This window comes from Chaetodon auriga, chromosome 11 (assembly GCF_051107435.1).
Source record: "Chaetodon auriga isolate fChaAug3 chromosome 11, fChaAug3.hap1, whole genome shotgun sequence".
NCBI classification, from domain to species: Eukaryota; Metazoa; Chordata; class Actinopteri; order Chaetodontiformes; family Chaetodontidae; genus Chaetodon; species Chaetodon auriga.
In genome coordinates, this window is record NC_135084.1 from 11,561,235 (window position 1) to 11,575,189 (window position 13,955).

A 13,955-nucleotide genomic window follows, 5' to 3' on the forward strand; every position below is an offset into this window, starting at 1 on the left:
TAAACAAATGGTAGATTTTAAGGAGGCACAGAATCGCACCCTGCTAAGCTCTTTCAATAAAAGTTTTCTGGTATGGCTTGTGTGCATTAAGGAGACTGAATACTGAATAATGAGCAAAACAAAGGGAGATGAATGCACTGAACACACTCATCCTTTGCTCTTTGTTATATGATAAATATCGCATTAATATCAGACACATTCTGACAGTTGTTTTGGACCTTTTTGGCCTGACGTACCCCACCCTTTCAGATGAGCTCAAGTGCTCCGTCAGTCATATTCCAAATATGTTCTCATGAAGGGATTATAAAAATAAAATTGACATTATTTAACATATATCAAAGAGGAAATTAGAATAGAGTATAATTTGATTGTCACTGCTTTGGTTATGGTCAAGTCTGCATTTGTACTACTGGAGCATTTATCAATTAATTTTATCAAACTCCTTCAACTCTTTATTGATTTCCTTTAGCTAACTTTTTCCATTATTCATTACCCTAAACTATTTACCACTGAAAAGCTGAAATAGTTAACTGTTTATTCGTTATTCATTACCACTTGCTGACCAGTTTTCCTTCTCATTTGTAACACAGTTTATTAATGTGTTACAACTGACTGACGGGCAGCTCACTGTAGACGTAGTAATAATGATCAGCATCACGCTAATTTCCGATCCTATTTGACTGTATTTTCTTCCTAAACATAACATACGTGAGTTTAAATTTTCATTGAAATCATGATTTATATTTTTAAGTAGAGCTAAATGCCGTTAAGCTTCACCGTGTACACCCTGAAGTACACAACCCTGTCCCATAGAAATTATGTTAATTTACATCTCATTTGCACTCATAATTACATTGTGCTGACAAACAAAACTGCTGCCTGGATTATTTTCAGAGGCAACGTTTTGTTTGAGTGAATGAAACACTGCATTTATGTACAGCGGCGGAGTCACAGGTAGGTGATTGAGGTGGATGGTGTTCATGCAAAGTGCCCGACTGTGACACCAGAACCAGGCTCCATTAGACCAGACTGTGATTATGGTTTGGGCAGCAAATGCACTTTGGTTAAGGTTAGGGAAAGATCCTGATTGCTTCTGACTTTTTCTGCATTAAAATAGGCCATTAACCAACTGCTGTCAGTGCCTAAGGATAACCATAAAAAAGCACAAAAATGCTGTAGTCACTACAAGTGACGGTGGAAAGCAAATGAAATATGTCGTCTATAAACATACTTCAGCATCAACATTTTACAACTTAACAACTTTTCCTCATTATGTTCATAGAAAACATAACTCGTTGGCATTATCCTTCAAAACGTAAATGCTGTTGCTAATTGATAGTCTATAGATGTCATTTCTAGGAGACAGGACTCAAGTATAAGTGCTCATTTTTGGGAATCATTGCATTATAATATGTAGCTGTGGCTATTACTGATTGTAATTGTCAAGAATATACAACATTTTTAACATATATTCTCTATGTATATTAAATCCAAGATTTTACAAACTGTTTGCTAACTTGCGAGCAGTTCTAACCCTTCCAATATGTAGTTCATGGGTCAGAAGCTAATGTTGTACTTAAGGATTAAAGAGGCGAGTTCCCACATCAGTTGGCAATATATAATGTTGGCATCCACTGGGAAACTTTCGTTTTGCTGACATTAGTGTCCGATGTTTGCTTTTCCAAATTGTGCTTCTTCCTGCCTCCTCTGAGAGAAAGGTGTTGGGTCAGATCCTAATTTAGACCAATAAATTTAGGCCCCTGGCCGCTGCGGGAAGCACTGTCACGGCAAGATTGATTTTATCGCGTCAGCCCTGAAGTGTGTTTGTGTGAGTGTGTGGGGGAACAAAGGGTGGTGTAGGGCCTCTCAGCCTCCACCGGGATTTGAAATGGCTCGTACCATCTGCTGAAAACAGTCAATACATCCCAAAGCATCATGTTGGGCCTCCCCATATTCTTCTCTGATTGACTGGAAAGGTCACACGCTGCATCAAGTATAAGCAGCCAATCAACATGCATGCCTTTACAAAATGCCAATATCTCATCAGCTCTTTTAAACGGTCATCATGCTGACATTAGTTCTCACTTGCTTGACTAACCTGAGCAAAACAAAGCCTTTTAGAAAGAGAACCAAGCAAACACCAGCTCAAGTATCCAGTCACCTGAAGTCAAAAGATTTTAGAGCTGCCTATAGTACATGTATCGAGCAATACAACTGAATATAACCACATAAATAAACTATAGTTCATAAAAGCCAACACCATACCAACCCACTATTTTTGTCTCAGGGGACATGTACAGTGCAGTATAGTAAAGACATCAAAACAGTGAGTTTGAGAATGCATTTTCTGATGCATTATATATGAATTAATAAATTATGAGAGGTATGAGGTCCACGCTTTCAGCAGCAGCAGCAGTATGGGCTCCAGACCCGAGATCTCTATTTTCACCGAATTCTCACGTCATAGAAATAAAAATAGGAAGAAAATGTAAAGAATCCTGGAACAAGAATCTGACATTGAGGTCAGCTCTGATTGCTGACATTGATTTTATTGATGACCTTAATGTAAACATTCGCTGGTTTAGATATTCTTGTGCCGAGTTCATCCGCTCATCAAAGAGCAGCTCCTCAATCCTTTTTAGATATCTCCAGCCTTGTCCTGTCTGGACATGTATCTGGATATTGGGATGTCTTTGTTGCCTGTGCCACCAAAACAAAAACAAGAAGACAACAAAAGTTGCATGTTGTAATATGAATGAATGAACCTACGTTAAAAACAGTGTAAACCTTAAAGTGTTTTTTTTACCCTTGTTATTTAGGTGTTGTTTTAATTGAAATAATGATTACTCAGTGAGTAGTAATTTCTCTCTCAGCGGCAAGTTAGGGACTTATTCATTAATTTAATATGATTAAAGTAAAATCAGACAAAACACGAGTGATGTGCTTTCCTAAATCAGAAAAATATGGACCCAAAACGAAAGGAGCAAAATAAATATGGAAACAAAACCAGAATTTTGACAGGAAAAGACATTTATTTGTGCAACTAAGCGTGTCTGAAAGTTGGAGAAATGAAAACAGACTACTTTAAAAATCTAAAATCTTGTTCATAAATCTAGAAATTTTAAACACTTGTCATAAAACCAACTGAGAACTGTGTTTTATGGTCTATATGGAGCATGAAGGCAGCATGGTCAGAGTCAGACTTTGGGCTCGGTTACATAAGCAACACACAATACTATACATACAAATGTCTGCCAATTATAGTTTTGGACGTTGTCTGACAGTAGATACCCAAAAGCAACAAAGCAAGATCAATTCCGCATGACAAGGTGCATGGACGATGCCAGAGTCTGGGGCTCATCTCGTTCAGCCGAGCGTGAAGGGTGCGAGTATTAATAAACCACCAGAAACAGAGTGAAAAAAAAAAAACAGGCTGAGAGGATGCAAAGAATGATTTATAGGAGAGAATAGTTGGTAATGGTTTGGGGGTAAACAATAGTGTCCCTCTGGCCTGGTCTGCATTTCATACTACTGTGATGAAGCTGTCATAAGCACGCAGCACTCCGGTAATACAATCCTCTGGGGGACGCTTAGTTTTAATTTGGATGTCAGAAGAAAATGATTGACTTTTATTGTTTGTTTGTGTGTGTGTGTGTGTGTGTGTGAGTGAGAGAGAGAGAGAGAGGGAGAGAGAGAGGGGGGGGAGAGAGAGAGAGAGAGAGAGCTTGCATTTATCTATACCCGTCTCTGTGCTATCTGTGTATTTATTCAGGTGCACATGAATATTCAGTTTACTTGGGTGAAGACAGTCACCTGCAAAATGGCCAAAGTGCTCAAAAATGAACGAGCTGATTTTACATTGATCACAATTCATTTAGTGTTCAAGCACTTTGTTTTCTTCCTCTTCATTTCCTTCCCTGCGCCTCTTATTTCTTAAAAGGCACTGAGAGGGCATGAAAGACACAGAGCATCACAATTAACTTAGGTCCTACAGATCCAACTACTGCATATGAAAATGATCATGGAAAGAGTTTCCCTTTAAAATCTTTAATTTTATTAATATGTAGAAAATGATTATGAGCGTTCAGGTGGTAATTCTTGCCATTTGCTGAAGATATGAGCCTCAAGTGTTGTTACCAAACCAAAATAAGCAAATGTTTCTTCTGTTATTTGTCATGTGGGATATGCATGGTCAAATATTTATTTCTTTTATCTGCCAAAAGGTCATTCACAGACCTCAGAGAGGTCTGACTCCCTGTTAGAAATCCTAAAAGACTTATTTGGCATTTGCGAGGGGTAGTGCTGTATACGACTGGTTTTACAGCTGGGGTCCCAAACAGAAGTAGAGGATGCATTATTGTCTGTAGCTCACTTTTCTGTTCATAGCAAAAGTCATAACACATCAAGCGAGTGAAACCAACGTTTTCTGAGACGTTTGTGGTTTCATTGAAATGTTCATTACATTTAAAATTGCTGTGTAAAAATCACAAATACAGTGAAGGAGCATTGTTGTGAATTAAGCCTGTTTACTACAAATACGACAGGTCAAATAAACCCGTGTCTCTGTCTATAAGACACTTCAACAAGGTTTCACTTTTCCTTCAAACAACACCAAACAACAGCAGGTTCCTCCAGTTACTGTATATTTACAGAGGCCCAACATCTTTGCAGCCATTATTTTACCTTCCAAACGACATTCATTGAGTTGTACAACTCTTATATTGTTGCAGCGATACTTTGCTGGCAAAAGTTGATAAGCCCAAGGGCTGCGGAATTTCCTCAAATAGTTTATGAGCCGAAATCAAATGTTCAACTTCAGCTGAACTCAAAGAAATAAACACATCTCAATCCAAAGTTTTACAGCAGTGATGAGGGGATCATTTACTGTATTTCTCTCTCTGTTCATCTAATGACCAGATGTCACAGATAAAAGGAAGGTTTATGATTAGAAAGGGTAGATTCGCAGAAGGCTGCAGACCTGTATGCAGAACAACACAAGGAGTTAGTGCAGTTAAAGTGAGACTGAGCAAAGAAAATAATGTATAGACTCAGAGCAGAGCAGCTCAACAGGAGTCTGCCTTTAATATACAAACCAGTCCCACAGTGGTAAATAGACATGGCATGAAGTGCATCATCATCATCAGAAGAGCTTCATATCCTCTTGAACAACCAAGTCATAAACAGCATCTCATTAAAGTGTCTTCTTTCTTTCTCTCAGATAGAAAACACCAGCGCACACTGTAAACTAAAGCCACTCGCGTTTTACCAGATACTTGCAGCCGAGTCGTGGCGAGAGCAAACAGAGGTTTATTTGATAAGAATTTGTGTGATTATGTGTAGACTGTGTCCTGGAAGACAAACACAGAAAAGGCGACGGGGGTTCTTCACAGAGCCTTTAATGCTGTTATTAAAGCTTCCCTGGAAGGCGTAAATATCGACCTGAGCGTGGACTCCTTCACAGACCAGTGCACTTTGCTGTCCCGCCCCGCTAGTGCCATCAAATCAATCAACCTTTCTAATTAACTGCATCCAAATAAGGCATCGTCTTCTGTGCCTCCAAAAAGATCCCTTTTCCACATCACCTCTTGCACACACAGGCTGCTCTGCGTGCTCTGACTTTGGTGCTATTTCTGCACCCTGCCTCCACCCTCACGGTCCTCACAAAGTGCTTAATCCCCCCCCCCGTGTGAGCATTTTTCGAAGAGATCCAGACAACAAATTTAACTTTTGGGAGATTTAGCCTATTTCCGCCTCCTTATATTGAAGCCGAATCATCAATTTTACATCATTGATTTAATATTTTGGAGAATACTGACAGTCAGTATAACGCGTTCACTTTATTATAAGGATACAGAATGTCTGTGAGCGATTGTGGATGCATGACAAAGTATCTCTTTGAGGACTGATAAAACAGGAAGCTCTGCATGGAACAGCTGCTCAACACTACAAATCAGACCCTGCCAGCCAACTCTCTCTCCCTCTCTCGTTTCTTCTTGTTTTCTTAAATCCTCTCTCTCCCCTCATCGCTTCTGACGGAGCTGGGGAGTGGAGCTCCTCTTAGCGATGCCCCCGGGGCACTTGGAGGGGCTCCAGATGTGCTCCTCCAGAGCGGTGGACCGCAGCATCTCTGACGATTTTCCGTGCATCCAACTCTTGTTCACTTCATTTACAATCAGCCCACATTTCAAACTCAATCTGAAAATCAGCTTCTCTTCCATTTTCCCCCTCTCTCTGTCTCTGGGTTGTGGCATTAATTGAAAATGCAAACTGTAATCAGATCAGCTGAATAAAGATGAGTGGCTTAAAGATGGGAGATATGAGGGACAATTCACATGGCTCTGCATGAGAAATGAAGGGGCTGGCTGAAATAATGGGGATGGGGGTTTGATCAGTGTCTGAGTTGCTAATGGTCTGTTTTGGCACGCGGTTTGGCTCGTCCCCTCTGCCCTCGTACAATGGTGGCAGAAATCATTTTACTCTGAAATGCATCTCTGGAAAAATGACAGTTACTAATTAACATAATTGTACCTGCATTAGGAATTATTTTTTCAATAATACTGTCAATAGAATATTACTGCCACAAAAACGGTTTCCTTAGCAAAGTCATGGCTACATTTTAATGTACGTGCATGTTTTTGTAAATGATGGCAAATGTAAAATAGGCAGATACTTCAATGGTCAATGTAGGGCAAGTTGGCCACACCTCGAGTCTCTGCCTCAAGCTAACATGTCCCAGATCAGTTTCTTCATGAGAGGGGGTGCAGCTCTTGCAGCAAGTATTGTTGTATTTGTATGTTTGTCTCTTTTTAATACCTGCATGCTAACCAAATTTCCTCCACGATACTACTACTACTACTACTACTACTACTACTACTACTGCTACTACTACTACTACTACTAATAATAATATTAATAATAAGCTTTTAAAATTGTATCAGTTCTACATCACACCAGTCAGACTGCAACAAGCCCAGCGCTAAAATATCGAAGTAAATGAGTGTTACTGGGCTTAGTAAGTGTTTTTTAGAGCTACAAATAATGACTATTTTTACTATTGATTTAATTAGCTGATTGCTTGATTAATCAGTGAAAAGGAAGAAATGCCAGACCTATGCTTAGAACCTTTTGTTTTGTTTTGTCGAACCGACTGACCAAAGCTCAAAAGTATGCAGTTTGCAATCATATGAAGCAAATCCTCACATTGGAGTACCCATGAGAATTAATTGGCAGTTTTGCTTTAAAAACGACTTAAATGAAAAATCAGTTATTTAAAAAAGTTGATTGTTTTTCTGTCAGTTAATAATCAAATAACCGAGTTCTCGTTTCAGCTCCAGCTGTAACATTTGAGGCTGTATTCCCTTGCACTACGTGTTATTGTGGAGAGATGAAGGAGTTGGACAAGATCAGAAAATAATAATAATAACTGGACTGAATTTACAGCAAAATATTCAACTTATCATGCATGCCACTCAAGTGTTATGATCCCAGTCCCGAGTCCTTGTGATGGCTTGTGACAATAATTTCCTCTCATGCTTTCTTCTTCTTGTTACCATTCAGACTGTGACTGTGCCAAATTATCCTCACCTGCCAAAACTTCAATGGGGATTAATGGAAATAGCGTGGGGCTGCAGCCAAATAGACTCACTGGGCTGGTACCCAAAATGTTTGAGTTTCATTACTCGGGGCAATATTTTTAAAAGCGACCTGCAAATGTTACAAGCGCATGAGAACATGGTTGAAAAAAAAAAGAAAAAAAAACTGATAACAGTTAATGTAATTTAACCTGCACTCGCTCTCTGGGCTTATGAGAAAAAGCTGCATCATAAAAGAATCCTTTAACACCGTGAGGAATTTGAGTACAAGACTATACCATCACCTGGGGTTTGATTGCAAGATACTATAATTGGCTTGTTGATAATTTAAGAGTTTGTTTAATTAATGCTGGAGTCAGGGCAGATGTTGATGAATAAAATTCCTAGAGGGAGGACTCTGGTTCCAAGTACAATATCTTAGAGCACAGGCACTAATTAAAAACATCAGGATCCAGGAGTCAGGGATAAAGAATAATCTTCTCATGTATTTTTGGCTGCTTTGTAGTTTATGTGTGTCCATTAAAAGCTGCTCAGAGGGCACACTTTGATTTACATTTTAGATTACCTTTCATATTTAATGCACCTATTATCCTTTATTGACACAGGACTAATGTTATGGCGGTGATACAGAATTATGATACGCTAATTTTCACTCCAGTTCGACATTTATTATATTTAATGATTTTTTTTTTTAAACACAGAGGAAAGCACAGGAAGCCACAAACACAAACCCTGCAGGACTCAGCTCAGAACATGTTTTTTTTTTTTTTTTTTTACAGTTATGTCATGTGGCTTTCATTTCCCATGCCTCAACTGTATAGTTGTTTTTTTTTCAGTGCTGTAGAAATAACATGCATTATTAAATTTCTTGATGGTTTAACACATTACAGATTGGCAGCGAGACTTTTTTTTTTTTTATTTTTCCCTTTTTTCTAAGCTATTTAATGGTGAACATATGCATTATTCATTCTTAAAGCCACGTTCTCTGAGTGGATCATGCCTTGCGGGGGAAGACTGTTTATTTCTTATTGAAATAATCTCTCGGTAGGAGAAAAGTTGCCCATGTGAGAAATCTGATTTTCTGGCAATGCACCAGAGTGCAGAGGAGGAGCGTGGAGGGATAGAGGTGGAGAGAGGAAATGGTATGAACAAGAGTTTTTGTGGTTATAGACTATCAGAAAAGACAAATAGCTCTTATTGCTACAGATGACAGCTAATTGCTACCTCAAAACCACTTTACAATCATTATGCTGACTACCTGATCCTTTGTTGCCACTTGTCCTGCGCGTGATCCCAAACTTTGAGGCTTGCAGCCTACGTTAAGTGTTTTGCTTAATAAGCTAATTTTGCTCACTCTGCTCCACACTCCCTCTCCCTTCACCACTTCAGTTTAAGGTGTCTGTGTGTGAGTGCGTGTCCCATGTGCATGTGTGCCTTGAGTGTGGGTGTAAACAATGTGCACAACATAGTTGCCATACCTAATGTGCTTGTTAGCCATCTCGGACTCCCCTGAGGCGTGTGTCCCTATCCTAGGACTTATTCATGGTGTGGTTTTAACAAGCTCTGTCGATGTGAGGCCATTGAGAGCTTGCAAGATTGCAGTCAATGGCAATTTCATGTGCCACACAGAGTGCAAATGAGCTCTGCAAATATTACTGGGGCCCTCAATCTATGTCAGTGACAGCAGGAAGGCTCAGGCGCAATGGCCACAGGCTGCAGGTAGCAGATATTATTGTATTAAGAGCAGCCAGTGCAACAAAGCAAGAAAAAATGACCAACCTTTGCGGCGCTCTGTATTACTGGATCACTGACATAGCAAAATAATTTCCGGCCGTTAATTATTAAGGAGTATTAGAAAACATGAATTGCTTGTCAACCCATATATGAGGTACTTCTGGCTTCAAACTTTCTTTAAAGGAATAGATGTGAAGACTGACAGCACTCTTGTCATGTCTGTCCACTAAATATGAAGCTACAGCCAGCTGGCCCACACAATAACTGAAATCAGGGAGAAATGCCTGCCTAAAGGTAACCAAAGCCAGTATAGCACCTCTAAAGCCAATGCTGCCTTCAAATGGGCTCATGTTTGCTGTGTACAAGAGAAAAGTACGTGTGAACACCCCCTCTTGTGGTATTCATGACCTTGTAAGTGAAAATTTTCTCAGAGCTCTGAGGCTTCATCTTTTTCCTCTGTGATTATGCCTTTACATTTCCTGCATTACATAACCCACTCGTGAGCTTGCTAAATTGTTAGCCTAGATACCAACATGTTGCCCAGCAGTGGTTTTCTCACTACTTAACCGCTTGACCTCAACAACTTCCCCTGTTATAACCTCATGCTCATAAGTTTCAGGTGAAGGCGTACGACTGGGTACTAACTGCACCTAGCCAAGAAAAAGTGCTGCACAAATCTCCCTTTAAATCTACCAAGTGCCGTTTATACTCCTGTTTTTCTCCAAATTAGAACATGTGTTAATGAATGAGCTTTAGATGTGCTGGTAGGTGCATTTTCTTACCTTTTGACCAAGCCAGACTAGCTGTCCACCCCCACCCCATTTCCAGACTTTGTGCTAAGCTAAGCTAACCATACTGTACTTAGCGTACGGACAGGTGAGTGGTATCAGTCTTCTAATCTAAGAAAGTGAATAAGCAGAATATCAAACCATTCCTTTAAGTGCAACAGGAGATGATGTGGAATCACAACACATTATTGCATTATGAAGTATTTAAGCATGCATAAAACAACAACAGAGCCAGAACATTTGCTTCAGTTTACACTTCAGCTGATGTCTTAACTCTCTGCCTTTTAAGATGTCAGTTTTGTAAATATTTTCTTACGTGTCATTAACAGGGGAAAATTTCATATTTGTAAACAGACAAACCAGTTAACCATGGCCAGGAAGAGTGTACCAACTAAATACTAAACTAAAAACAACACTGTAAGCACTTTTAGGTCAGCTTAGTTTCGTCAGATAAAGGAAAAAAAGGGGCTAAATGTTGCTGAATGGTGATAGTCTTCCTCCTCCTGTCATCTAGGTAAGTCCATAAGCAGGTAGAAGGCTCTCAAAGTGTCATGATTGCTTCTCTGTTATTCCAGAAACTGTCCAGAAATAGCTTGTACCTGGTACGCTGCTGAATTATGAAGCAGGACATGGTTTGGACTGGAAGCACTCTCAAATGAAACGATGTTCTTCTGCCTTAAATATGACAATGAAATGAGAGGAGTGAAAGTGCAAGGGTACAAAATATATCAGGAATCAAGAAGAATAAGAAAAGAGGGCATGTGAAAGCAGAGACCTCTGAGAGGAGGGGCAAGAAGAAACCCACTTCATGAATTAACAAACCCGTGGTAATGGAGTCTAAGGTCTCATTGCTATTTGTGATGGAGGCAGCCATGCATTCACTCTCTACTTATTAGGAGGGAATGGGGAGACACAGTTCTTTTGATTAATACTCCCTTCCTTTGTGGGGCTGGTGGGGAGTGGAGGAGACAAGCAGGGAACAGAAAAGAAAAAAAAAAAGAAGAAGAGGAAAGATAAGATTAGCATGAGAAGAACAAAACATTATAAATCTATACCTGGAAACTGACTGACTCACTGCAGCAGGACAATCGTAGAGATTTAGCAAGTGGACAGATTAGCAAGAAGAAGAAGAGGCACAGCAAAGCTAAACAATGGCCATGACTCACAATGCTCTCTGACTAAATATAACATAGTGAAAAGCCGAGGTACGCTAGATTTCTGGAGAAGCTGATCTAGAGTATATACAGTATCCTTGCAGAAATCTTTGGCAGCTTGGTAAAGATGCTCTAAATAGGATGCTAAAAAAACAAAACAAAACCCAGAGCTGCCAGTGTACACTTAAAATAAAACTCTTGCTGAATAATGCTCGTGTAGAGTCGTTCAAATGTCACTTTCGGTCCATGTAAAGGCTTCTATTACAGCTCATAGATCAGTAACCAAAAAGACTGGGACAAATATGTAAGGGTCACTTACACACTGTCATGAAAGGATCCTGACAGGCTTTTATATCTGTAATAGCTCAAACTACACTGATTTCTTCTATTTCTGGACCATTACAGCCTGCAACATGAATGTATTGTTGAAGAGATGAACTGCTTTTGTCTCATCTGTGTCTCCCTGCATTACAGTCAAGTGACTACACAGACCAGTGGAGCCTTTGGAAGTAACCCTGCCTAATTTCCCTCCATATTTTCTCCTATTCACAACCAAACCTGTAGCTGAATTGAACACATGAAATGTAGCAGGAAAAAACAAGCCAGGCTTTATTACAATATTTCTGCGGGCATATTCACTGTGATGCTTTGAGTTTTTTTTCTCTCTGTGATTATACAGCTGGTTTTATTGTTTCGCGTTGTAATTTTTGTGCTGCCGTTTTCAATTTTCACTATTAGTTGTGTATTATATGATGCTCCATCTTATACAATTCCCTGACCTAGTTTCTGGGACTGTAAATAATTACAGTAAGGCAGGAAAACAGAGATTTGTGCTCATGCTGTAAAAACTTGTTCATTTTCTTTCAACAGTCATGCATATTGAAGCCAGACATGCTTTGTGTTACAGAACATAACCATATTTCCTTGACAGTCTGCTTTGTCTGTCTGACTCGGTTAGCGAAAGGTATTCATGATTTGTAAACGCCGGTGTCTGTGTCAAGCCCAGCCTTTCTGCTTCTTGTTTTGCAGAGGGAAGCTTTTTCTTCCCAGGTTGTGTTGACGCTGTACAAACAATGTTAACAGGTCACCTCCAATCCCACAACTATGTGTCACAACGAGGCAGCACTTTAGTAAAAGCCATTTTAGTGTTTGAAAGCTAAAAGTGAAGGCTAGAATTTATCCTCCGTTTGAGCTGGGAAGGACCCTGAGATGCTGTTTCAAAAGAAGCTTCTTTTGTTCGTAGTGTTGTTTGCTGGGTTTTCCCTTTTCCCATGGATACCTAACCCTATACAGCTCACATAAATAACATGGGGTTGACATTTTAACAGCCACAGTGCAGGTTGATGGCAGAATTTTAGTTGCTGTGTCATCAGAAGAGCAATAGCTTCTTTCTTAATTTAAACAAGAAGTGCAATTTTAGAAATTATTATCAAAATTTTGTCTATTAAAATATAACATTCACAACATCATTGCTGTGGATTGCTGTGGTGGACAGCCTGAGATGTTGGTACCTGACAGATGTATTTTACTGAAGAGAAATGACAACATCTAACTGTGAAATTATCACTGCCTGGAAACATCAGACACAAGGGAACTCAAGTAGAGGGGTGTCAGCTTTCCACATCATTTTTCTGTCATTTCATTTAAGAAGTTTGGCACTTCAAATGTAAGTAGAAGCTGTTGGTAACGCATGAGACCACCCATGGCTACCCACCTATTGTTGAAGGTGCAAAAAGGGCTGGATATGCTCTAAAATGGATGTAGCATGGACAGTACACAAGGATGAGTTCATACATGTTCTCCCTCGTGGACGTCGCTAGATGAGGAGATTTACATCTTGCAGACCCTCACAGCGATGCACATGTGGAAATTATAATTTGGCCTTCAGCTGACCGATTCCTTACGTCACACCTGAGATTGACAAGTGCCACTGAAAAAAGGCAAAATGTTGACAGTCAAATGTCAATCACTGAATTAGAGTTAAAGTGTTTGGATAGTTTTCCAATGAGACCTGCAGTAAAGAACATACTGTAAATTTTATATCTTTCACTGTTTGATATAAAACAGTGTGAACATACAGTGTGTGGGTGTGTTTTTCCATTAATGTGTGAAGGTTTATTATCAGCGATGCATACTCACATCTTAACAGACAACTGTGAAGGATACTTGCAGTCTATCTATATGATAGAGATTAAGTGGCCTTTCGTTTGATTATTGAATAACTCCCACAACTATTAATTTTGATCTGTCATTGTTGCTACTGGTAGTCAATATAATCAATGCACTTGTCGTTTCTCTTGGCCAGTTTTTGGCTCAACCACAGCAGTGAAGTGATGCTGTTTGACAGCTAAATCTTCATTTCTTTCATCCTGGAGGCTTTGGAGAAGAAAGACTGCACTGCATTCATGCACTTCAATGGCTGAATACCAATCTTTTATTTTTTTTCTGTTTTTTTGTCTTAAACACAACATACTTGGGATTTTTTGCCCCATGCCTGGGTCAATTTGCAGTGCCCTTCAAATTTTGAGGATGGCATTGTCTGTGTACACCATAATGAACATTCGCGCCAGCTCTGAAAAACACCCTGAAGGTAAACAGTGGAATTGAGACAAAGCTTTCCAACTCACAAAGGCTGCCAAATCTCTGCTTGCATCTATCCAGCAACAGTTTGGTACCCTCACCTCCCC